This window comes from Panthera onca, chromosome B3, assembly GCF_046562875.1.
Source record: "Panthera onca isolate mPanOnc1 chromosome B3, mPanOnc1 haplotype 2, whole genome shotgun sequence".
Classification (NCBI taxonomy): Eukaryota; Metazoa; Chordata; class Mammalia; order Carnivora; family Felidae; genus Panthera; species Panthera onca.
The window spans coordinates 134296812-134321279 of NC_138344.1; the positions used below are offsets into that span (position 1 = coordinate 134296812).

A 24468-nucleotide genomic window follows, 5' to 3' on the forward strand; every position below is an offset into this window, starting at 1 on the left:
GCAGAAAGAACTGGAAAGGGGAAAATAAAAGAAAAAAGTGAAGAGACAATGAGGAAGGAAAAACAAGAGCGGAAGAATGAAAACACAGCTGTCCTCTCCCACATGTGGGTACTTGTGGCTCTCAATTGACTGCTATAAAAGTCCTAGCCCTTGTAGTTCTGCAAAAATTAGCATTAAGTTTTATGGATTAAAAAAAATATTTTTTTGAGAGAGAGAGAGAGAAAGAAAGAAAGACAGTGCACGTGAGATCAGGGGAAGGACAGAGAGAGAGGGACAGAGAGAATACCAAGTGGGCTCTGTGCTGACAACACAGAGCCCAACAGGGGGCTCCAAATCACGAGCTGTAAGATCATGACCTGAGCCGAAATCAAGAGTCAGACGCTTAATCGACTGAGACACCCAGGCGCCCCCATTTTTATGTTTTGATGAGCTCTCTGAGTTAGCTTAAACAGAACAATTTGACTTCTGTATTAAACACACAGGCGCACACACACACACACACACACACGCACAATAAGGTGAGCCCAAAAAACTGTGGTCCCTGTTTCTAAATGGTTGGTAAATGCTTTTTTCATTAGACTTAGTAGCAGTCGTGAAGGAAACTCTAATAAAAAAACAATAAAAATAGATGGCCTAATGTAACTTCCTGGGGCCACCACATTTCTCTGTGCCCCCTACCACAGACTTCCTAGAAGTTGTCTGCAATCACTGCTCTGCTCCCCACCTCCCACCCTCTCTCTAAGAGAGACTCCCATCAGACTTCCAGCTTTTTAATCCCACTACGGACTCTCTCGCCAAGGTCACCAATGACTTCCACAATGTCAAATCCAATGGCTTAGTCTTCATCCTTCGCTACTTCTCAGCCTTATTTGGCACAGTCAACCCCCCTCTTCTTCCTTAAAGACTTTCTTCCATGATCCCACCATCTCATGGTCTGGGAACTTCCCTAAGGTTATCCTGGTAGGAAGTACAGATGGTTCAGGACACAACTCGAGCCTTTGTATTTGAGCCCAGACTGCTCTCAACCCTCAACCCTGGCTGACCTGCAGGCTCGCATAGACAAAAAAAGTCAGTATTTGCTGAACCAAAAAATGCTGCCAAAAATATTACAATTAGAAAGAATTTAGGAATCATCTAAGCCAAAATTTCTCTACCTGGACTGTACATTTTTATCACCTGGAAGCTCTAAAATATATTATAGAAAAGGGGCACCTGGGTGGCTCAGACAGTTAAATGTCCGAATCTTGATTTTGGCTCAGGTCATAATCTCATGGGTCATGAGTTCAAGCCCCACATAGGGCTGTGCACTAACAGCTTGGGATTCTCTCTCCCCCTCTCCCTCTCTGCCTCTCTCTCTCTCTCTCTCTCTCTCGCTCTCGCTCTATCTCTCAAAATAAATAAATAAACTTTAAAATATATTATAGAAGCCCACCCCAGACCAGATAACTCACAACCCCTGGGGAGGTCCAAGACAGATTTTAATGTGCAGCTAGATTAACTATTAGCTCAATGGTGTGCATTAGGAACACCTGTGAGTCTTGTTTTTATTTTTTATTTATTTTTTTTAACGTTTATTTATTTTTGAGACAGAGAGAGACAGAGCATGAATGGGGGAGGGTCAGAGAGAGGGAGACACAGAATTGAAACAGGCTCCGGGCTCTGAGCTGTCAGCACAGGGGCCCGATGCGGGGCTCGAACTCACGGACCGCGAGATCGTGACCTGAGCCGAAGTCGGCGCTCAACAGACTGAGCCACCCAGGCGCCCCTGAGTCTTGTTTTTAAAAGCCAATAGAACTCTTGACTCAAGAAGTCTAGAGAGAGTCCCAGGAGTCAGTAATTTTAACAGGCATCCCAGCTGATGCTGGCACAAGTATTCACACTTGCAGAAACACTGGACTAGTTCAAACACAAGACCAAGTGGCTCAAAAGCAGGACCCACACTGTATTGAACTTTGCAGCCCCCTACTCTAAACATAGTGCCTGGCACAGAATATTCATTTAAAAACTAGTTGCTCACATTACACTGATTGGGAAGGGAGGGAGGGAGGGAGGGAGGGAGGGAGGAAGGAAGGAAGGAAGGAAGGAAGGAAGGAAGGAAGGAAGGGAAGGGGGAAGGAGGGAGGAAAAGGAAATAGCAAGTGTTGGTGAGGATGTAGAGAATCCAGCCCCTTGTGCACTACTGGTGGGAATGTAAAATGGTGCAGACAGTATGGAAAGCAGTATGGTAGGTCCTCAAAAAATTAAACATAGAATTACATATGATCCAGCAATTATGTGTTTGGGTATATATACAAAAGAATTGAGAGCAAGGTCATGAGGAGATATTCGCACACTCATGTTCATAGTAGCATTATTTACAATAGCCAAGGGGGGGAAGCAACCCGGATGTCCACTGATGAATGGATAAGCAAAATGTGGCATATATACACAATGGAATATTATTCAGCTTTAAAAAGGAAAGAAATTCCAACACCTGCTATAACATGGATGAACCTTAAGGACATTACACTAAGTGAAAAAAAAGGCCAGTTACAAAAAAGACAAATGTTGAATGATTCCACTTCTGAGATATCTAGAGTAGTCAAACTCCCAGAAACAGAAAATAGAAGGGTGGTTGCCAGAGGCTGGCTGGGAGGAGAGGGGAATGTAATGGGTAGTTCATTTTTAATGGGTACAGAGCTTCTGTTTTGCAAGATGTAAAAGTTCTGGGGACTATATCACAACAAGGTGAATTAAACTTACCACTTGAAGCGTACACTCAAAAATGTTTCAGATGGTAAATTTCGTGTTATATGTTTTAGCCTCAGTGAAAAAGTTAATACCTATAAATCAAAGCATATTTATTCACTGGATTTCATTCTAAATTTTATGAGTTGTTTCTACCCAAAGACATAGTCTACTGTGATATGAAATAAAATCTCAGTGAAGAAGCACATGGCAGTTTCCTGAGCAGCTTAACCCTCATCCCCAAGAGCCCACATCTGCTCTGGAGCCCTCTTCTCCACAACAGAATGGAGACTTGAGTCTCCCTGCAAGGGAGCAGAGAATCCCGAGAAAGGGTCTAGAGTGAGAAAGATGGAAATGTAGACGAGATAAGGAGGGAGGCAGGGAAGCAGGAACAAGACTGTTACATCGTGCATCTCAGACCTCTAGTAACCCAGTTCAAAGGAAAGCACAGCTTGGTGGGGATACAGGCTTTAGGGTTAGATCCCTTTCAAATCCTGCTGCCCCATTGTTTTTGGCTGTGTGGTTCTAAACAAGTATTTTTGTTTGTTTTTCTGTTTGCTTCTAGCCCCCAAAAGCCTTGGTTTCCTGGCTTTTCCCATGGTACACAACTCCTGGGGTTTTGTGAGGATCCCACGCAAAGAAAGCCTTTAAATCAGTGCCCAGCATAGGAATGGCCCTGGGTCAAGGTTAACTGTTACAGCTTCGTGTCAAGAAGTAGGAAGAGGAAGAAAGGGAAGATGGGGAAGGAGTCTACCTCCTAAAAGGAAGGGAAAAGAAGGATCAAAAGCCAGGTTCTAGTCCAGAACCTTCCATAGCTCAATGGTATCCTTCAGGTAAGTCTTTCTCAGCCTCTGAAAAGTGAGATCTGAGGTCTCTTCTATCTGGAAAGGCTGATGAATCTGAATCCTCTATGCTCCAGATGAGTTTCCCATGGTCATCACTCACTGTCAACACCTCTTACCTATGCAGAGCTAAGGAGGCCCTCTGGAGGACACAAGAGGAAAAGACATAAACAAGGCTAGGAGATGCCCACAACTTGCCTCTGCATGCAAAATAAGGACAAGGACTTTGTAGACCAGACTATTACAAAGGAGGGAGAAAACTCAAGGTAAGAGGGTGACCTGAATGAGGAAGGGCCTCTCACCTGGTGCCACTTAAAAAGTATGGGGAGCACAACTGAGTTATTGGCTTTCTGGTCAACCCCATGTCAAGTGTCTATTACAATATATAAACGTTATTACAATGCACAGCCATTGTTACAGTATATGAACACAGTTGTCATATGTGAGTGTTGCTGCAATACGTGAATCTTGTTATAATCTATAAATATTGCCATCTTTCCTAAGATTTACTCCAAAATAAGAATGTTCTAATATTTCCCTCTACATTTCTTTCAAGACCTGTTTAATAAGCATCTTCAAAAGGCTTCTCAAAAGCTTAGGAAGACAGAGAAAGTAATGATTCACTCTCTTCACCTTCATACACCAAAGCGGTATTGATTCAAAAAGGAGAAAGTGAAAAAAATTAAGTTTTAAAAAAAATTTTTAAAGATTTTTAAAAGGAGAAAATGTACTCATCAAAACAAGGAATGTACATTCATTCATTCATCATTTAACCAATATATATTGACTAGTGTAGAATGGATATGTACTTTTCACTCTTTGTCTTCAAACGCCCTTTTACAAGCAGAATTCACTCAAATGTTTTTATCTACTTATATTCTCTTAGCTAAGTCCAAGGTGTTACCTGTCTGTTGTTTTAAGGAATAAAAATGAGGTGGATATAGAGTGCCTGGGTGGCTCAGTCAGTTAAGCTTCCAACTCTTGATTTCGGCTCAGAATAAGATCTCATGGTTCGTGAGTTCGAGCATTAGGCTCTGGCAGTGAGGAGCCTGCTTGGGATGAGCTCTCTCTCTCTCTCTCTCAAAAATAAATAAACATTTTTTTTTTTTAAATGAGGTGGAGACGGTCGGTGTATAGAACAAAAAGTACAGATCAGGAACTCAAAAACTCTCACCACTAACTAGGTTTAACATCCATTTTGCCATTTCCTAAATGGGGGTATCATGCCTAATTACTTTCAGGGATTCAATGAGATAAGAATTTTCCTTGCAGAAAATGTCATTTTACATGCATTTTTAGAGACTCTTACCATCAGAGAGGAAATGCTTTCCTCCAGGTAACAAGAGACACAAATGGAAAACCAAGTATCCAGTGCTATTACATTTAAGACTAGCCCTGATGGTCTCACGATACCAATTCTGCAAGCAGCCTTTCACCCACCCACTCAGTGTCTGCTTTCTAGGCCACAGGAGGAAGGGAGCAAGTAGGGTAGAAGACAATTTTGGAGGGCCATTATATTTTTGGTGCTTATTTACAAGGCTACTTTGGAATATGGAACGGACAAACTGGCTAAGCAGAAAGAGGTAATTCCTTGAATGCCTGGTCACTAGACATACATTCATCTGTCATTCATTAGATCAGCACATTTACCAAACAATTTCTACATTCTTGGCATTATGTGAGGCGCTGTGGATACCACAGTGAATAAATCATGTTCCAAACAAACTTTGCAGAAATCAGTATCACGCAGATCATATTCCCTAGTGACAATGCAATAAGTATAAATCAATACCAAAAAAATAAATCAAGCCCCACAAATGTGTAAAATTTAAAACTCGTCACTAAATAAATCATGAGCCATAAGAACTAATCACAATAAATCAGAAATTTCTTAGAACTTAATGGCAATGAAAATGCTATGGATCCAAACTTGTAGGACACAGAGAGAAATATTTAGTCTTCAATGCTAATAACATTAGGAAAGAAGAAAAGCTTAAAATTAGTGGGCTAGGCATCCAGCTTAAGAAGTTTGGAAAGGAACAAAGAAATCCAAAAAATTAGAAAGAAGAAGATAATAAACAAAAGAGGAGGAATTAATTAAATACAAAGCAAAAAGTGAAAGAAGAAATAGAGGAGATCAACACAGCCAAAAGTTGGTTTTTTGAAAATGGCTAATAAAATGGATATGACTTTCGATAGTTTTTGAAAAGAACACAATACCAGGAATGAAAATAGCAACAGAACTACAGATTTAGTTGCGATTTACAAGGTAATACAAAGAATGCCCCCCCCAAAAGTTCATGTAAATTAACCTGAAAATTTAAACAAATTCTTAGAAAAACATAACTTTGCAAAACTGACTTAAGAAGGAATAAAAAGTTCCAATAGTCCTATAACTGTTAAGGAAATCATATCAGTAGCTAAAAATCTTCCCATAAAAAACCCAAACAATTAAAAGCCAAAAAACAAAAACAAGAGATTTGGTGATCTTTAGGCAAATTCTAACAAACTTTCCATTAATAGATCATTCTAGACTTCCAGAAAATAGAAAAGGAAGAATATCTCACTCTGTCAAGGTAATACATTGATACGAAACCCAGCAAAAGTAATTTTTAAAAAGGAATGTCACAGCCATTTTATTATATAATCATTGAGGAAAATATCCTAAACAAATACTAGCCAAATAAATCCAGCAGTATGTTTTAAGCAAATTATACTTTATCATGACTAAGTTGATTATCTTAGGAACGAATGAAAGGTGGCTTAATAAGAAAATCTATCAATGAAATTCCCTACAGAAGCAGATTTTTAAGCATATCATATGTCAATAGTTGTAGGAAAAAAGCATTTCATAAAATTCAACACCCACTAATAATTAAAAAAAAGAAATAAAACTCAGCAAAACTCATTCTTAACGAGGGATCATTAGACACAGTTCTGATATCATCAGAAAAAACACAAGAATGCCCACTGTCACCACCTATATTCAGCATTATTCTAAAGGCACCAACCAGTAAAGACATGAAAAATATATTAAAGGTATAAAAATTAGAGAAGAGACAAAATTCCCATTATTCATAGTGTGATTGTCAAAATAACCCAAAAGACTCTACAAATGATTGGAAATAATAAGGAATTTCACAATCCATCTGGATGTAAGTTCAATATTCAAAAGTAAATAGCATTTCTATATACTAACAACAAAAAGGAACACTGAATTCTTTAAAAGATATCATTAACATAGCAAAAAATAATATAAAATTCCTAGGAATGAATGCTCCTTGCACAAATATGTGCAAGACTTGTTTGGAGAAAATTATAAGAGCCTGCTGAAAGATATTAAAGACGGTAAAAAGGGAAGAAACAAAGTGGAGGAACCTGTCTTATTAGATAATAAGACTTACTTTAAAGCTATAATAATGAGGGGCGCCTGGGTGGCTCAGTCGGTTAAGCAGCCGACTTCGGCTCAGGTCATGATCTCACAGTCTGTGAGTTCGAGCCCCGCGTCAGGCTCTGTGCTGACAGCTCAGAGCCTGGAGCCTGTTTCAGATTCTGTGTCTCCCTCTCTCTGACCCTCCCCTGTTCATGAGCTGTCTCTCCCTGTCTCAAAAATAAATAAACATTAAAAAAAATTTAAAAAAAAAAATAAAGCTATAATAATGAACACTGGGTCGTAGTGGTGCACAAATTGTCAATAGAAAAGAACAGAGAGAACAGAAAAATACAACAGGTGTGGACTTGAGAGGTAAAACAGGAGCCATTACAAAGCAATGGAGAGAGAAGGGACTATTCAACAAAAGGTGCTGAGGTCACTGGTCATCTTCCATATGCAGATAAGCGAAATTGGATTTGGCTTCTCACCATATACACAAATAAAATCCAAAACGATTTTTTTAAAAATCCAAACAACTTCAAGATTTCTATGTGAAAGTTTTAAAAGACAATATACGAAAATATATTTATAATTTTAAGGTAGGGGAGGATTTCCCAAACAAGCCCTCCCAAAAACACTAACTATGAAAGAAAAGGTTAATAAGGGGCTCAGTCAGTTAGGCGTCCGACTTTGGCTCAGGTCATGATCTCATGGTTCATGGGTTTGAGACCCATGTCAGGCTCTGCATGGCTGAAGCCGCTCCCTGTACCTGAGAGAAACGGGTAGGGGAGGATTTCCCAAACAAGCCCTCCCAAAATGCAGATAGCTCAGCATTCTGGTTTGTATTCTGTGTCTCTCTCTCTCTTTCTGCCCCTCCCACATTCATGCTCTGTCTGTCTGTCTCTCTCTCTCTCTGAAAAATAAATAAACATTTTTTAAAAATGAAAAAAAGAAAAGATTAATAAATTGCACCACATTAAAATTGGAAATGTCTGTTGCTCAAAAAACACCATAAAGATACTGAAAAGATAAGCCACAAATTGGGAGAAAATATTTGCAACCTATACAATTGGGAATGGATTAGTATCCAGATATATAAAGAATCCATACAAATCATAAGAGAAAAGAAAAAGGAAAGAGAAGCCAATAGAAGAATGGGGAAAAGATATATGATCAGACAATTTCACAAAAGAAGAAACACAAATGGCCAATGAGTATATTAAAAGATGATTAACCTCATTAGTGGCCCAGGAAATGCAATTAAGAACATGAGGAATAAAACATTTTACAACTACTAGATTGGCAAAAAAAAAAAAATAATAATGTCTGTCAATACCAAGGGTTGGTGATATGGTAGATCAAAAGAAGCTCTTAATCACTGCTGATTAGTGTGTAAACTGGTATAACTATTTCGAGGAACAATAAAGCATTCTTTTGTAAAGTTGAAATCCCGTAACTTATAGCACAGGTGTATGGAATCCAGAAGAATATCCACAGCATTATTCTTCGTAATAAGAAAAAACTAAACACCACCTAAATGTCTTTTAACAAAGGAGTGAGTCAATACACTGTGGTATAGGATAGCCTTACGGTGAAGAAACATACAAAGGAAAAAGTAAACTGCAGCTACACACAACAACATGGATGGGAATCTTAGAAGCATAACGTTAAATGAAATAATCCTCAGAAGACCTTGGAAGGAAATGCAGGGGATGGTGGAGAAGACCACAGGTTCTTAGGTTGGCTGCTGGTTTCTCCCATATGCATGGTTAATAAGCTTCTGACTTGCATGTGTTATGCATACTTTTGTGTCTCTAGCAAACATTGCATACATCCTTTCCACAATTCAGCTCGTGGTTTACTAAGACAGACTGACAACAGCTATAATACATTCTGATAAATAATGGAGCAGTTTTTTCAAATGCTCTGGAAGAAATTAGTCTCGTAGATTTTTTTTTTTAAGTTTTTAGTTAAATTCCAGTTAGTCACCATACAGTGTAATATTAGTTTCAGGTGTACAATATAGTGATTCAATACTTCCATACATCACCCAGTGCTCGTCACAAGTGCCCTCCTTAATCCCCATCACCTATTTCACCCACCCCCTCCGCCTCCCCTCTGGTAACCATCAGTCTGTTCTCTACAGTGAAGAGTCTGGAGGCGCCTGGCTGGCTCAGTCAGTGGAGCATGACTCCTGACTTCAGGGTTGTGAGTTCGAGCCCCACATTGAATGTAGAGATTATTTAAAAATAAAATCTTAAAAAAAAAAAAAGAGCCTGTTTCTTGATTTGCCTCTCTAGTCCTATAGATTTTATAAGAACTAGAGACTCTACTGCATCACTGATAATACTGTGAGATAGGCTGGGCTGGGGCTGTTATTCCCATTTTACAGAAGAGAAAACTGAGAATCAGAGAGTTGAAGACATTTGTCTAAGGTCACACAGCTAGTGAGGGGCAGGGCTAGGGTCAGACCCAAATATCCTGGCCTTGGCCCTGAGGTCTTTCTGTGGATGCTTCTCCCATTAAACACTTGCAGGGAAGATTCTAGTCTATTTCTGATTTCTCAGTACTATACTCCTAACATTTTCAGAAAAGCGTTATTCAATTGCTTAAGATTTCTTTCTCGGTCATGGGCAGTGGCGCATCCCTGGGCCATCATCCCAATTTCAGAAGCTCTTAGAAGCGATCCTGCACTTTGTAAGTGACCAATGGGACTTTTTTTAAAGGGCAGAAGTTAATGAGTCTAATGAAACACTTCTCAGGGACTATATGGCTACATACAGCCATGCATCCTACCTTTTGAGCACCTTCTGTCATCGTATGCTCTGTATTCATTCTCTCTTTTAATCCTCACAGAGAGGCATTACTTCATCTTACAGACAAGAAAGTCTAAGCTGTTTCCAAGATTTACTACAATAAGAGGCCAAGGGGGATAAAGAAGGACCAATAGTAACGCATGTGTGAGCATAGGCATTTAGAGGAAAGGATCACCACATTAAAATAAAATGGGATCAGAAACACACAGGTGCTTTGATGTGGAATGATGATAATGATGATGATGGTGGTGGTGGTGGTGGTTATACATGGTAAGAATCTACCATTCTCTGTTTTTTATGCTTTGTTTTTTATTCTTTGTTTTTCCTGAGGACAGCGGCACAAAAGATTCAAGCATGGCACTAGGCATTTCTTGACTCAAAACATTGGAACAGCCTGATATTTGCTTTTTTAAAGTTAAGTTTCAGTTTATTATTTTTTAAGTTTATTAATTTATTTTTTTGAGAGAGAGAGAGAGAGCAAGTGCACGAGTGGGGGAGGGGCAGAGAGAGAGGAAGAGAGAGAGAATCCCAGGCAGGCTCCATGCTGTCAGCGCGGAGACCAATGCGTGGCTTGAACTCATGAACCGTGAGACCATGACCCTGATTTTCCTTTGAGGAGCCCCCTCTCCCCACCTGCAGCACATGTGTTCCAGGTTGCTTTAGCTCCACTGCTGGCTCCAGGGATGGATCTGTGACGCAGGCAAAGCCCCACATGTTGCCGGTCACAGCGATGCCGGTCACAAGCTGGCTGCCAGAGTCCGACCACATCCTTTTGCTGGAGTTCTAGGGATCGAGGCATTCTCTCTGGGTTACTAAACTGATCAGACAAAAGCCTGCAGCTGCCAGGGGCTACCTCGTGAGAGAGCCTTCCCTGAGGATGAAGAAACCTTTGTATTTGGAGACAGGAGATAAAGACAGAAAAATACCCAAGTCCACATGATATCACTTGAACCCTTCGATCCAACCATGACTGGGGCTAATTCCACTAACGGCCTTCTCAGTTATGAAAAAATAAAGTATATGGGCATGTTGAGGGGGGGGGGTGTGCATGCATGCATATGTGTTATGTTATTATTTTTTTGTTTTTGCTTAAACCACTTTAAGCTGGATCTCTGTTACGTGCGATCACAGTCAATACACATAGTATAATCAAATTGCCCTACAGCTTTACTGAACCACAAAGTCCTGATATTGGCAGTCACTGCCAAAAGCCAGAGCACCAAGAGTAATAACTGAATGTGTTTTATTTTAAAAAGCAGATATCGAGAAACCTGCTGTGTTCTGCGAAATCTCTGCAGAACACATCAGTCTAAAGCAGTTCTTCCTGGGGCATCTGGGTGGCTCAGTTGGTTAAGCATCCAACTCTTGATTTCAGCTCAGATCATGATCTCACTGTTCGTGAGTTTGAGTCCCGAGTTGGGCTCTGCGGGGACAGTGTGAAGGCTGCTTGGGATTCTCTCTCCCTCTCTCTCTCTCAAAATAAATAAACTTAAAACAAAAGATTCTCTCTCTCTCTCCCCCTCTGTCCCTTTCCCCTGCTTGCATGCCCTCTATCTCTAAAATAAAAAATAAATTTAAAAAATAAAGTAGTTTTTCCCAACTATTTTCATGCCAAGGCACAGGGAACATTCTAGAAATGGGTAAGGCACAACCAGGAGAGCAAAGGTGGCTGGTCCAAGGATTCAGGCACCCCATTGAGTCCCTGCCAACCATCCTCAGAGCTGAAGGGACCAATCTCCAGGCACACCTATCTCCCAGGTGCCAGTTGGAAAGTCTTACTAGAGGAAAGTCAAAGTGGGAAGGGGGGAACACGCTTCAAAACAAATCCTCAAACGAGTCTTCTCTTAACAAGATAGGTGACCTGCCTTATCTGACAGTACATTCCTCTCCCTTCATACTCCATTCTGGAACAAAGTGCCTTTAAATTATTAGCGTCGTTTTTCAAAATCAGCCTGCCAAAACCCAGCTGTTTCTGCACAGTCAGGCTTTCTGGGATGTGTGGCTGTGGATTCGTGGGAAGGACCCCTCGCTCCGCTGAAGCTGCTTTTGCTCTTTACAGCAGACCCAGACTTTCAGCCAAGAAACAAGGGGACAGAAGGTCACCGGATTGGGGGTGGAGGGAGGAGTATCTATAGAGCTGGGCCCAAAGAATGCCATTATTCAAGAAATGATTGAAGAGTTTCTTCAAGACTGGCCAAAGGAGTCATTCTCTTTGAACTCTGGGGGTTTAAGAATGCTGAGCGTCCAGTCTGCAGATTCCTCCGTTGACCCATTGTGGTCAGACAAAGATAGAAAGGCAGAAAGAGCTTCTTTTCTTTATAAATCCAGGAGCTTGATTTTGTCGATGAGTGCACAGAATCTAAGGAAAGGGGTGTTGTTGTTGTTGTTGTTGTTGTATTAACAGCCGCATCTTTCTGTGTATCCACCACTTACTACCCAACGTTCCTGGACAGCTGACCCATCAACAAGATCAACAAACGATATTGAACACGCTCTATATGCAAGACAGGAAGTAAAGGATGAGGAGAGAGATACAAAGGTATCTAAGACATGGGGCTTTCAGACCCGGAGCGCAGACACATTTCTAATTAAGTCTAAGGTAGATGATGATAAATACCCCACCAGAGGTACAAGCAAAATGTTCTGGGAACTCAAGGTAGGCTGGGGAGGAAACCGCAAGGGGCTTGGGATGGATGAGGTGGTAGATGAAATCATGTACGGGCTGGTCATCAAGGATAAGAAAAAAGAATGGCATTCCAGTGGTCTCTGTCCTCAAAGCATCCTCCTGAAGGAACAGGACTCTGTCATATGTTATGGGCTGAATTGTATCCCTTCCAAATTCACATGCTGAAGTCAAATTTTGTCCCTCAAGATTCCTACATTGAAGTCATAACCCCTCGTACCTCAGAATGTGACTGGATGTGGAGAGAGGGTCTTTAAAAAGGTAATTAAGTTAAAATGAGGTCATTAGGTGGGTCTTAATCCACTGTGACTGGTGTCCTCGTTAGAAGAGGGAATCCAGACACAGGGATACACATAGAGGGCAGATGATGTGAATACAGCCTTCTCTAAGCCAAGGACAAAAGTCTGGAACAGATCCCTCCCTCACAGCCCTCAAGAGGATCCAACTCTGCTGACACCTTGATCAGACTTGACGCACTTCTAGCCTCCAGAACTGTGAGAAAATACATGTCTGTTTTTCAACGCCCCAGGTCTGTGGTACCTGCTATGACAGCCCAACTAAACTCATACATTTTGTGTGCTTCCCTCTGTCCCTGAACATCTCCCACACCGGAGACTGCCACCCAGCCTCCCCAAGGGAAGCAGACCACCTCGTCCTCCTCCTCCCTTGACTGTTCTTAGGGTTCTTGTTGATGAGACCCTATCAGTGTGTGCATGCAGCTCACTGCACTTGATTCTAGAACCCCATACACTCTTCCTGGTCAGTAGGCTGCACTGGAATGTGATCCTGGCAAGCCTTCCCTCCTCACGAGAGCTAAAGGCCAAGTTGTACTATCTACTGTTGTCTTAATACTTTCTATTTTATTAACCCTGTTGTGGCTTGCCTGCCTGCTGATGTACCAGGGTTTCCTGCCTTTTTACTCCCCCCACCTTCAGAAGGAGAAAATGAATGCTGGCAGACAAATGCGCTCTGTTTACGACTCTTTATGGAGCGCAAATGTGGAAATAACAAAGCTCTATAACTTACAGAGATTAAGCTTACCTGTCCATGCGCCTTGGTTGGGGGCAAATTCTTGTGAAACCAGACTCTGGTTAAGGGAGCTGAGGCCTCTGCCATGAACTCATTTTAAAAAGATAGTTCATTTCATGCCCTCACTCACCTTATCCTGACAAACCCTAGCCTGACCAAACTGCTTAGAATATAAAAGTGAACACAGGCAACAGAATCAGAGATTCCAACATTGTCGAGCTGAGATCCTGCATTGTTCATTTGTTACCCCCAGCACCTCACCACATGAGTATCTAATCTTAGAGATCGCCCTTCTCTTAAAGAGGATGAAGCCCAAAGTCACTCAGTTTCCGTATCCAGCCTCTTCCCACAGCTAAGTGCCGTTCCCTGGGATTAGGAATCCAAAGACTTTGGGATTTATCCCAGTTCTGCAAAAGAGAGGTGACCCTGGGCAAATCACATCTCATCCCTGGTCTCCAGGTGTCCCAACTGAACCACAGATGTCCCTTCTGTGTGTAGACTTTCTTGACTCCCTTGGGCAGACTTAGTTGTACCCAGGGCAGCCATGCGGTGGTCTCCCCAAGAATTGGCAGCCTGCGGGGCACCTAGATGGCTCAGTCTGTTAAGCATCCGACCTCGGCTCAGGTCATGATCTCACGGTTCATGAGTTTGAGCCCCACATCGGGCTCGGTGCTGACAGCTCGGAGCCTGAAGCCTGCTTCAGATTCTGTGTCTCCCTCTCTCTCTCTCTGCCCCTCCCCTGTTCCCACTCTGTCTCTCTTTCAAAAATAAATAAACATTAAAAAAAAAAATTGGCAACTTACCCCCAACACACACACACACACACACACACACTCCATTTCCTGTGGGTCCTCGAAAGAGCCCTGCCCCCAACTGGAGGGTGAAGTGTCAACCAAACCCACCGTCAGTACTCTTCTGGTCACAGTGATACCCTCAGGGGGTCTATAACCACCTCAGATCTCATCTCCAGCTCCCCTTGCCAGAAAAGATCAAATGCTACCCTGAAAACCTAACTCCAGTCTGGCAAAGCCTCAACTTTGTTCTTTTGAAACTAAAGGGTAGGAGGAGGCCTCAGACACTTGAGGGTTCTGAAAGCACCAATTTGGGAATTATGAGAAGTGTTCTGTGCAAATCAGTCATAAAATTTTAATTCACTTACTCAAAAAGTTCCCAAGAGGCTCACAGCTGTGGCGCCTTGGCTGGGCCCCCTAGTTTGTTAGAACATGGTGCTGACAAGCCCAAGATCAAGGTTTCTTCCCTTTGTGCCAATCTGCTCATCACAGAAGAAAGCCTGGAGCCACAGTTATAACCCACACTCCCTCATTTGCCCTGACTGCAGCTTTGTTCTCCTGTAATTTGTCTTAAGACAGAAGAGTGAGGATACGTGAGCCCTTCCCCACCTGATGGCAGGTGAGGTGAGCGTCAAGGTTTAAGCACAGCACCAAGAGGGGCACACTTGGAGACCCACACCTGGCCAGATGTCCCATGGCTTTTGGTTGGATTTCTGACAACCCTCCTTGAACCCAGAGAGTCCAATTCGTTCACTGGGAATTTATGAAAATTGTCCATGCAATCTTTACTAAAATTAGTATCAACCTTAGAAAAAGCTCAAGCATGGGGCACCTGGGTGGCTCAGTTGGTTGAGCGTCCGACATCAGCTCAGGTCACGATCTCACAGATCGTGAGTTTGAGTCCCTCACCGGGCTTGCTGCTGTCAGCGTGGAGCCCGCTTTGGATCTTCTGTTCTCTCTCTCTCTCTCCCTCTCTCTCTGTACCTCCCTGCTCCTGCTCGCACTTTCTCTCTCAAAAATAAATAAAACATTTAAAAAACTTAAAAAAGAAAAAAGAAAAAGCTCAAGCATGAAAAAAGTTCAAGAAAAAGGTAACAGAGGAGACGCGATCTGACTAAGTCAATTCCAGGGTTTCTGTCAGTGTTTGACTTTCTCCCTTACTGAGACTACAAAGTCTTCAGTCAACGCTCACTTAACAAATAGTTGTCAAGCACCAATGACAGGCCAGGAACTAGGGGTACAGCAGAAACAAAGTAAGAGGTGGGACAGATAATAAAACAATAAATACATCCATGACTCAGAAACAAGTTATGTGTCCATCAGTGGATGAATGGACAAAGAAGATGTGTGTGTGCACACATGCATGTGTGTGTGTATACAGGGGGAATATTACTCAGCCGTAAAAAAGAAAGCAATCTTGCCATTTACAACATGGATGGACCATGAAGGCATCATGCCAAGAGAGATGAGTCAGAGAAAGACGAATACCCCGTGATCTCACTTATCTGTGGAATCTAAAAAAACAAACAAATGAAACAAACCCAAGCTCATAGATACAGAGAACAGATTAGATTGGTGGTTACCACTGGCAGGGGAGCGGCGTGGGCAGAATGGGTAAAGGGGTCACAAGGTACAAACTTCCAGTTTTACAAAGTAAGTCACGGGGATGTCATATACAGCATGGTGACTAGACTTACTACCATATTGCATATTTGAAAATTGCTAAGAGAGTAGATCTTAAAAATTCTTATCATGGGGAAAAAAATGCTGTAACTTTGTTGTGATAGATGTTAACTAGACTTATTGGGATACGATATAGATAGGGAATCATTATGTTGCACACCTAAAATTCATATAATGCTGTCTGCCAGTTACCCCTCAATAAAAATTAATCAATTAATTAATTAATCAAAAGTGGGTCATCAATCAGTGGTTCTTCAAGTGTGGTCCCCAGACCGGAAGCATCAGCATCACTTAAAAGTCCAGGACTTAACTCAAAGCTACTAAATCACGAGGAGTGGGACTCAGAAATCTGGTTGACGTCCTGCAGATCATTGTGTGCACACTCAGGTTTGTGACAGGTAATAATGATAAGGGCTGTGATGGAGAGTGAGTGCAGAGCGGTCGGGGAAGGGCTCTTTAAGAAGGTGACATTTAAACTGAGCTGAGACCTAAAAGAGGAGAACGAACAGTAATGTGAAGAGCCAGAAGAGAGTTCCAACAGAAGGAACAGCAAATGCACAGGCCCTGAGGTAGGGAAGAGCCTGATATGTCTGAAGAAGAGAAAGGAGGCCGGCGTAGCCTATAAATAACAAAGAGCATCCCATCCAAAGAAGACATCCAGATGGCCAACAGACACATGAAAAGATGCTCAACATCACTCATCGCCAGGGAAATACAAATCAAAACTACAATGAGATATCACCTCACACCTATCAGAATGGCTAAAATCAACAACACAGGAAACAACAGGTGCTGGCGAGGATGTGGAGAAAGGGGAACCCTCTTTTTTTTTTTAACTTGTTTAATGTTTATTTATTTTTGACAGAGAGAGAGAGAGAGAGAGAGAGACAGAGCATGAGTGGGGGAGGGGCAGAGAGAGAGGGAGACACAGAATCTGAAACAGGCTCCAGGCTCTGAGCAGTCAGCACAGAGCCCGACGTCAGGGCTCGAACTCACATACCGCGAGATCATGACCTGAGCTGAAGTCGGACGCTCAACCGACTGAGCCACCCAGGCGCCCTGAAAGGGGAACCCTCTTGCACTGCTGGTGGGAATGCAAATTGGTGCAGCCACTCTGGAAAACACTGGCTGTTCCTCAAAAAGTTAAAAATGGAATTAGCATATGTTCCAGCAATTGCACTACGAGGTATTTACCCAAAGAATACCAAAATACTGATTCAAAGGGATACATGTACCCTGATGTTCCTAGCAGCATAATCTACAATAGCCAAAGTATGGAAACGATCCAAACGTCCATCAACTGATGAATGGATAAAGGAGACGGGGTACATATGGACAATGCAATATTAGCCATAAACAGGAATGAAATCTTGCCATTTGCAACAACACGGATGGATCTAGAGAGCATAATCCTAAGTGAAGTCAGTCAGTCAAAGACAAATACGATATGATTTCACTCATTTGTGGAATGTAAGAAACGAAACCAGTGAACAAAGGGGGGGAAAAGAGAGAAGAAGGGAAACCAAGAAACAAACTCTTAACTATAGAGAATAAACTGGTGGTTACCAGAGGGAGGGAGGTGGGGGGGCGGGGGTGAGAATGGCGATGGGGATTAGGCAGGGCACTTGCAATGAGCACTGGAGAGTGAGTATGGAAGCATTGAATCACTGTTTATACACCTGAGACTAATATCACACTGTATGTTAACTAACTGGAATTTAAATAAACACTTTAAACAAACAAACAAACAAACACAATCCACAAAGAACATCTTCTGGGAGGAGTTGGGTCTGAACGTCAGCCTCTCCCACGGGCGAACGGGGGGGATACTGGGACAGTCACAGAGCCTTTCCAAGTAGTCTGTAAAATGGGGAAAACAACATCGAGCCTGCCTAGTGGGCTGTTGGAGGATTCGGTGAGTTAGTGGATACGGGAAAGCGTTTGGAAAAGCAAGAGGCGGTGTTCAAGTGGGAATTATCACATTTAAGGGAGTCGATTAAGGATATAACCTCAGCATCCAGCCTCCCCCAGTGAGAAGCCAACAGACCACAAGCCAGCGCCACCTGGTCCCTGGCCAACGCCTGCTCTCCGGAGCTAAGTAAGATTGAGATGATTCTCTAAAAAGGGTCTGTTTCGGAGGGCTGAGGTGGGGGATTTCCCAGAAAGGCCTGATTGTGAAACTCTCACATTTCCATCCCACTGGTCAGTCTAAGAGGACGCTTGGCTTCATGAGGAGCTTGTGCTGGACCCCAGCTGCTTGCAAACTCTCCCCAGGTGTTACAAAGGCACTGCCAGATTTCTTACGGAACCAGGCCACGTGCTATCATCACGGTCAAAGCTGATTTCATCGCCGTCCGTGGATGCCCTTTTTCTGGAGGGACTCGGAAAAAGGCTCGTCTCTGCCTCAAACTTACAGGAAAGCTCCAACCGGGACTCTGAGAATGTGGAGGTGACATCATTATGAGACGGCCCAGTAAGCAGTCTCTGGAGCTTGGACGAAATACAAAAAAAAAATCACTGCCTCGGATGGAAAAGATGCTATCTTCAGAATCTACCTGCTTCCAGAAGCCACCCTTCACCTGGTTGTCGTAAGCACTTTCCTGAGTGGTCAGGGCTAGAGAGAGCCCTAGAGACTGGGTTCCAGGCCTTCTCGGACAGATGGGGAAGTGGAGCCCAGAAAGGGAAGGGACTGAAACCACCACCGCCCACTGAACTTGTTGTAGGACTAAGGTCATAGACCCCAGCTCACTGGGTGCCCAAACCAGGAAGCTTCTTCAAACAGAAGTCACACACACACACACATATTCAAAAACCAGCGTTCACAGAATAAAGCCCAAGCCCTTGGCCAGGCATTCAAGGCCTCCACGTCTAATTCCTGCCAACTCTCTTAGCTTTATCTCTCACTCCATGCCTGCCCCACCCCCAACCCACATCCACGCTGCGGCCACACTGGGTATCAAGAACGGGCGGGTGACCGACGGGCTCATGACCGAGGCTGGCCCTCACCGGTATTCCCGCCACCACGCCTGCACGTGTGCTGTTTCCTCAACCCAGAAAGCCCCTTCCCATCTCCCACATGAAAACCCCACTCCATCCTCCAAAGATGCTCTTAATGGCATCACTTCCATCCCCAGACAGGAAATCCTGTTCCCCCTCCAGCACCCGGCAACGCTGCTTTCGCCGCTTCTCACACTCTGGCTCGTGTAAAGACTCGGATGATTTACGTACAGCCACGCTCCCCAACCCCTACTCACCTCCACTCAGCTGCGAGATCCTGAGGGCAGGGATCAAGGCTCATTCATCTTTGCAAACCCTCTGAGCACTTGGCGCCTGGCACACAGAAGTGCTCAGTGAGCGTCCATTCAATCAAATGAACGCACAGCTATGTTCCACCTGTCCTTACGGAAGACTTCTATGACCACCAGCCAGGACAACACAGCACCGCTAACCTGCTTTGGATGCTGCTGTCCCATGACATCAGGCGATAACTGACTAGTATGTGTTGGGTTCCCCATTTCCTACCCCACTACCATCCCACCCCAACTTCCGGCCACCCTGTGCACTCCCCAGGGCAGTGATGGCGCCTGACTGATCTTTTGGCTGCCCAGCACAGACCCCAGCACATAAATGACAAACGAATAAAGTCCATGAGCGGTAGGCGAACCTATTTGGACAACTGAGACATAACCAATTTCCCTTTGCTCATTTGAGTCCTACACACACGATTCACCGCGTAAGCTTTCCTGCTTGTTCGACAAATATTTATCAGGTGCTAAAATCACAACAAGTTCCTGCTGGATACAGGGTTGCTAAATAAATAATCACAAACGTCTATTTATCGTAGTTATGGAGAATGAGCCAGGGTGCACAGTACAGGACGCTGTAGTCCTTGCTAAGTTCGCCCTGAGTTCATCACTTGCACTGGTGGCCCTGTCTTATCATGCTTCACTGTGGTCACAGTGACCACAGCAGAGATGGCCACCCCTCACCCAGCTCAGATGCAGAAAACAGATGATTTGTCTTCCTCCCCAGTGGGAATGAAGCAGAGTCTGGGTTTTTGTGTCTTTGCATTGCTTAATATAACCCCCCCCCCCAATTATTATCCCCTGCTTCCCATGGGAACTGTTGACAATGCCAATTTCATACTGATTCCGGATGCAAAGTCTGTTCTGTCTGACCTCATTGATTCCTGGGGGATGTGTTAAGACCTGCGAAATATGTGAAGCTCATAAATCAACTCTGGCTGGGGTTCTGCAAATGTCTGAGCTTGAAGGAAAGTCAGACGGCACTGACAAGTCCCCCCGGCCCTGACCCGCCCACCGTCCCCCGGAGTCTGTGGATGCTGGCTGCCTGGGGCAGGGCTCAGCACTGGCTGTCCCCATCTCCCCTCTGGCCCAGCTCCGACAAGCCGGAGGGGAATGGGAGGTCAGTCCTTGACATCTAGTCTGATGTCTGAGGCCCTCTGGAGGGAAGGAATCCTGTGAATGTCCTCTCCCTGCCAGCCCCCAAGGAGATGGCCCCAAGACCCCTCCCCAGGCATGCTTCTCTGCCTCCAAGACAAACAGGAGCCTCAGGCTCAGGGGTGTGCCCCGAGTGAGTGATGAGAGGTTGAGTTAGGAAATGAGCGAAGGCTCCCCTCTCACTGCTTGGGTTTAACAGTGCTCACACTCTCGTCCTTCGCTCATTCATTCATTCATTCATTCGACAATCACTTGTTGAGCGTCCACCCTGCCAGATGCTGTGGATAAACAGTGGCTCCTGGTGCGATGCCTGCAGCTGAGGAAACCTTCCAGCCCCCCCCCCCCCGCAGTTACTGCATCCACTGCCCCAACCCCCTCCCCCACCCACGTCCTGATGAGGGCACGTAGGCACCTGCCCACCCTCTGTCACACACATGGGGGCTGCTGGGAGCCCGTGAACTTTCTGCCTCCAAGAAGGAGGGCAGCTGGCCTGCTGGGGAAGGTTGTCCGACGAGGGGTCAGCCCGGACCACCAGCACTGCCCCGGTCACAGCCTGCCAGCCATGTGGTCTGGAGTCCACCTCTGTCTACATGTCCACGTGTCCAGAGAAGCTGGCAGCCAGAGAGCAGAGAGCAGATGTACGCATGTCACTCCCTGGCACTTCCAGAGCTGAGAGGGCCCCAGAGAAGGGATTAAAGGCAGCCTCTCTGGAGGCTCGGTCCAACTCTTGACTTGGGCTCCAGTCACGATCTCACGGTTCATGAGTTCGAGCCCAGCATCAGGCTCTGCACTGACAGTGCGGAGGCTGCTTGGGATTCTCTCTCTTCCTCTCTCTGCCCCTCCCCCGTCTCAAAATAAATAAACTTAAAAAAAAAAAAAAAAAAGAAAGCAGCCTCCCTGGTTCAGTGGAGTCAGGGTGGAGAAGGGGGGAGGTATCAGTGGTCATAATCTAAAAGGCAGCCCCTCTCCTCCCTCCCCTTCAATGCTCCCTCCTCAAACTTCCCCACCTGGGACAAGCAGCCCACTGTCTCACCTAGTGCCTAGGCAGGGATTGGTAAGATGTGAAGCACCCAGAGGTGCTGTTCCTACAGGGAGGGTGGGGGTCCGGGCAGTGACAGCCGGGACTGTTTAGGGAGCATACCTGACCATGAGACACTTGGCATATCCTCTGCAAATAAGCTTCAAAACAACCCCACAAGGGAAGTATTATTACCCCGTCTCGTAGACGGGACATGCAAAGGGTTTAACACCCTGAGCTGGACAACGGCACAAGGATGGGATTTGAACCCCAAATATCTGAATCTACAGCCCATGCTCTTGCCCCCCCATCGGACTATCTCCCCCTGCTCTTTGGCCTAACGAACCTCTCCCTCCAGGTCCTTCGAGAAACTAAACATCTCCTTTCTTTCCCCAATAGCAGATATTACAACTTGAGCCTTTCAGAGGATATTTACATGAGGCTGTGGTCAATAACATTAAATGTGATTGCTAACGTATTGTTTTAATCAGTTTCATTATACTCGTGCACATGCTCTCTATAAAACTAAGGTTTTGCATCCATATGATATTTTTGTTTCTTTATGTCATTTAATCCATTTCTGATAGCACAAAGAGCTCCCAAATCACTCTGTTTCTTGCCTCATGCTGGGGTAGGGACAGGAGCCACAGATGCTCTTTCGACACCACGCACACAAGCAGATAAGAACATCAACAGAAGCCGCCAGTGTATACAGAACCTATACGAGTGATTCTGTTCTAGAGTTGGCCAGTGGTGTTCAATCCACTTCCATCAAAAGGATATTTGAGGGGCACCTGGGTGGCTCAGTTGGCTAAGCGTCTGACTCTTGATTTCGGCTTGAATCATGATCTCACAGTTCATGGGTGTGAGCCCCACATTAGGCTGTGCGCTGACAGCATGGAGCCTGCTTGGGATTCTCTCTCTCTCCCTCTCTCTTTGACCCAACCCCCCTCCCCCTCTCCCTCTCTCTCAAAATAATAAACTTTTTTTTTTTTAAAGGATATTTGAAAAGAAATCTACAACTAGCCTAGAGGTGCCTGGGTGGCTCAGTCGGTTAGGCATCCGACTCTTAATTTCAGCTCAGGTCATGATCTCACAGTTCTTGAGTTTGAGCCCTGAATCAGGCTGTGTGCAGTGTAGAGCCTACTTGGGATTCTCTCTGTCTCCCTCTCCTGCTGTTCCTCCCCCACTTGTGCTCTCTCTCTCTCTCTCAAAATAAATAAACTTTAAGAAAAAAAGAAATCTACATCTAGCCTTGATGACAAAAGATATAATCACCTTCTTCCACTGCAACACATTTGGACACATCACACCTCTATAGCAGCACCATAACACGCACCTCCCACTAATTTAAAACACACACGGCTCGATGGTCTGCTCAGCCCTGGCCCTGACAGGTAACTGCGCCCTCCTGTCTGTCCTCCAGCAGGCACTGTCTGGAGACCCGGTCGTGCACCCACCTTGGCCAGAACCATCAAGAGCAAAGCTGAATCATCCGGCTATTGAAAGTTCGTACTTCTTCCATCCTCTTGCAATACCGCTTGCTTTTCACACACAACTGGCTAATTCCAGCATGGAACATCATTGAAAGAAATAGGACCAGACCAAGGAACATAAGGTGAGAGCCAAGACAAATTTGTAGGTCATTGAGAAACTTGCTATGCCAGGCACTGGGGAAGTGCCTACCACACAAAGGCACCGAGGGCTGGGCGTATCCCACTGTGGGTGTCCACCCAGCACTGAGGCCGGTCAGTGCGCTGGACCTCGCCTCGGACTAGGGCCAGTTCCCAAAGGCAGTGACAGCTGTAGGTGGGAGGGACTCCCTCACAAATGGAGAAGAGACACAGTCCTGCCAGTTGTCATTGAGCACGTGTGCTGGTTGAAACACGACATAGAGAAGGGGGCCACATCACTGAGCAATCTGGATGAGAACAAGTTAACGGAAAATCCAGACTATCTTCCTAAGGACTGGGAAGATTTGGAAAAGCAGAACATCCTCAGATTGGACGAACCCTGAGAGATCATCTCATCCAAGGAATTTAAGCCTTTTGTGTGTATCTCATGAACCCATTTTACAGACTGATGAAGCCCACGGACCCCTGCTGAGAAGAATGCTTTGAATTGCATGCGATGAAATTCACAGGATTGCAAAAGAGACCAATTACATTGAAAGGCTTATCAAAATATTTTTTAAGTGGATGTGTAAGATAGTAATATATATGCTTCCTTATCAGTGCATTGAATAAGATTGGACAGCAGCTCTAATACCCTGTACAATTTTGAAGTAGCAATAAGTAAGAACAAAATTTCAAGATATGCCAAATATTTCAACATGCTTCAGAATAACTGCTACAGCTGTGATGTGATGTATAAATACCGTGTTTCTTTTTTTTTAATGTTTTGTTTTTTGAGAGGGGGGCATGAGTGGGGGAGGGGCAGAGAGAGTGGGGGACAGAGGATCCGAATCAGCTCTGTGCTCTATGCTGACAGCAGTGAGCCCGATGCAGGCTTGAACTCACAAACTGTGAGATCAGCACCTGAACCAGAGTTGGACGCTCAACTGACTGAGCCACCCAGGCACCCCTATTTAGTTCTTATCAATGTCCTTTATCAATGTCCCTTTACCACATGGTCTTTATAGGCTTTAAAAAAATTTGGGGGGTGGGAGGAAGGGTCGTTTTTAAACAGAAATTCAAACAAAATGGGAATTATATTGAAAAAATTAAGTTTTAAGGTTTCTTTAAATGCAGTCCTAGCTAAGAATAGACAGATGGAAGGAAGCCTTTGCAAAAAAAAAAAAAAAAAGTGTGGTTCTGGGACCAGCAGCGTCTCCCAAGGGCTTATGAGGAATCTGGAACCTCAGGCCCCACGGCAGACTTGCATTTCCCAGGAAAAGAGCTGTCCTGATACTTCCCAGAGTCCCTTCTCTGATTAGGTCTCCTCAGAGGCCTCTCATGCCAAAAAGTAGCTAGAATCCAACCCTCAACCCTCTGAAAGTCACGCACTATTAAACCTAGTTCCCAGGGGAAATAACAAACGCTAACAG

At 44.3% G+C, this 24468-nt stretch overlaps 1 protein-coding gene across 3 annotated transcripts in view; it reads right to left on the reverse strand.

Moving 5' to 3' along the window:
- The window catches only part of FBLN5 (fibulin 5), an 80440-nt gene that overhangs the window by 38526 nt on the left and 17446 nt on the right, over positions 1-24468 (reverse strand). The window lies entirely within an intron of this gene.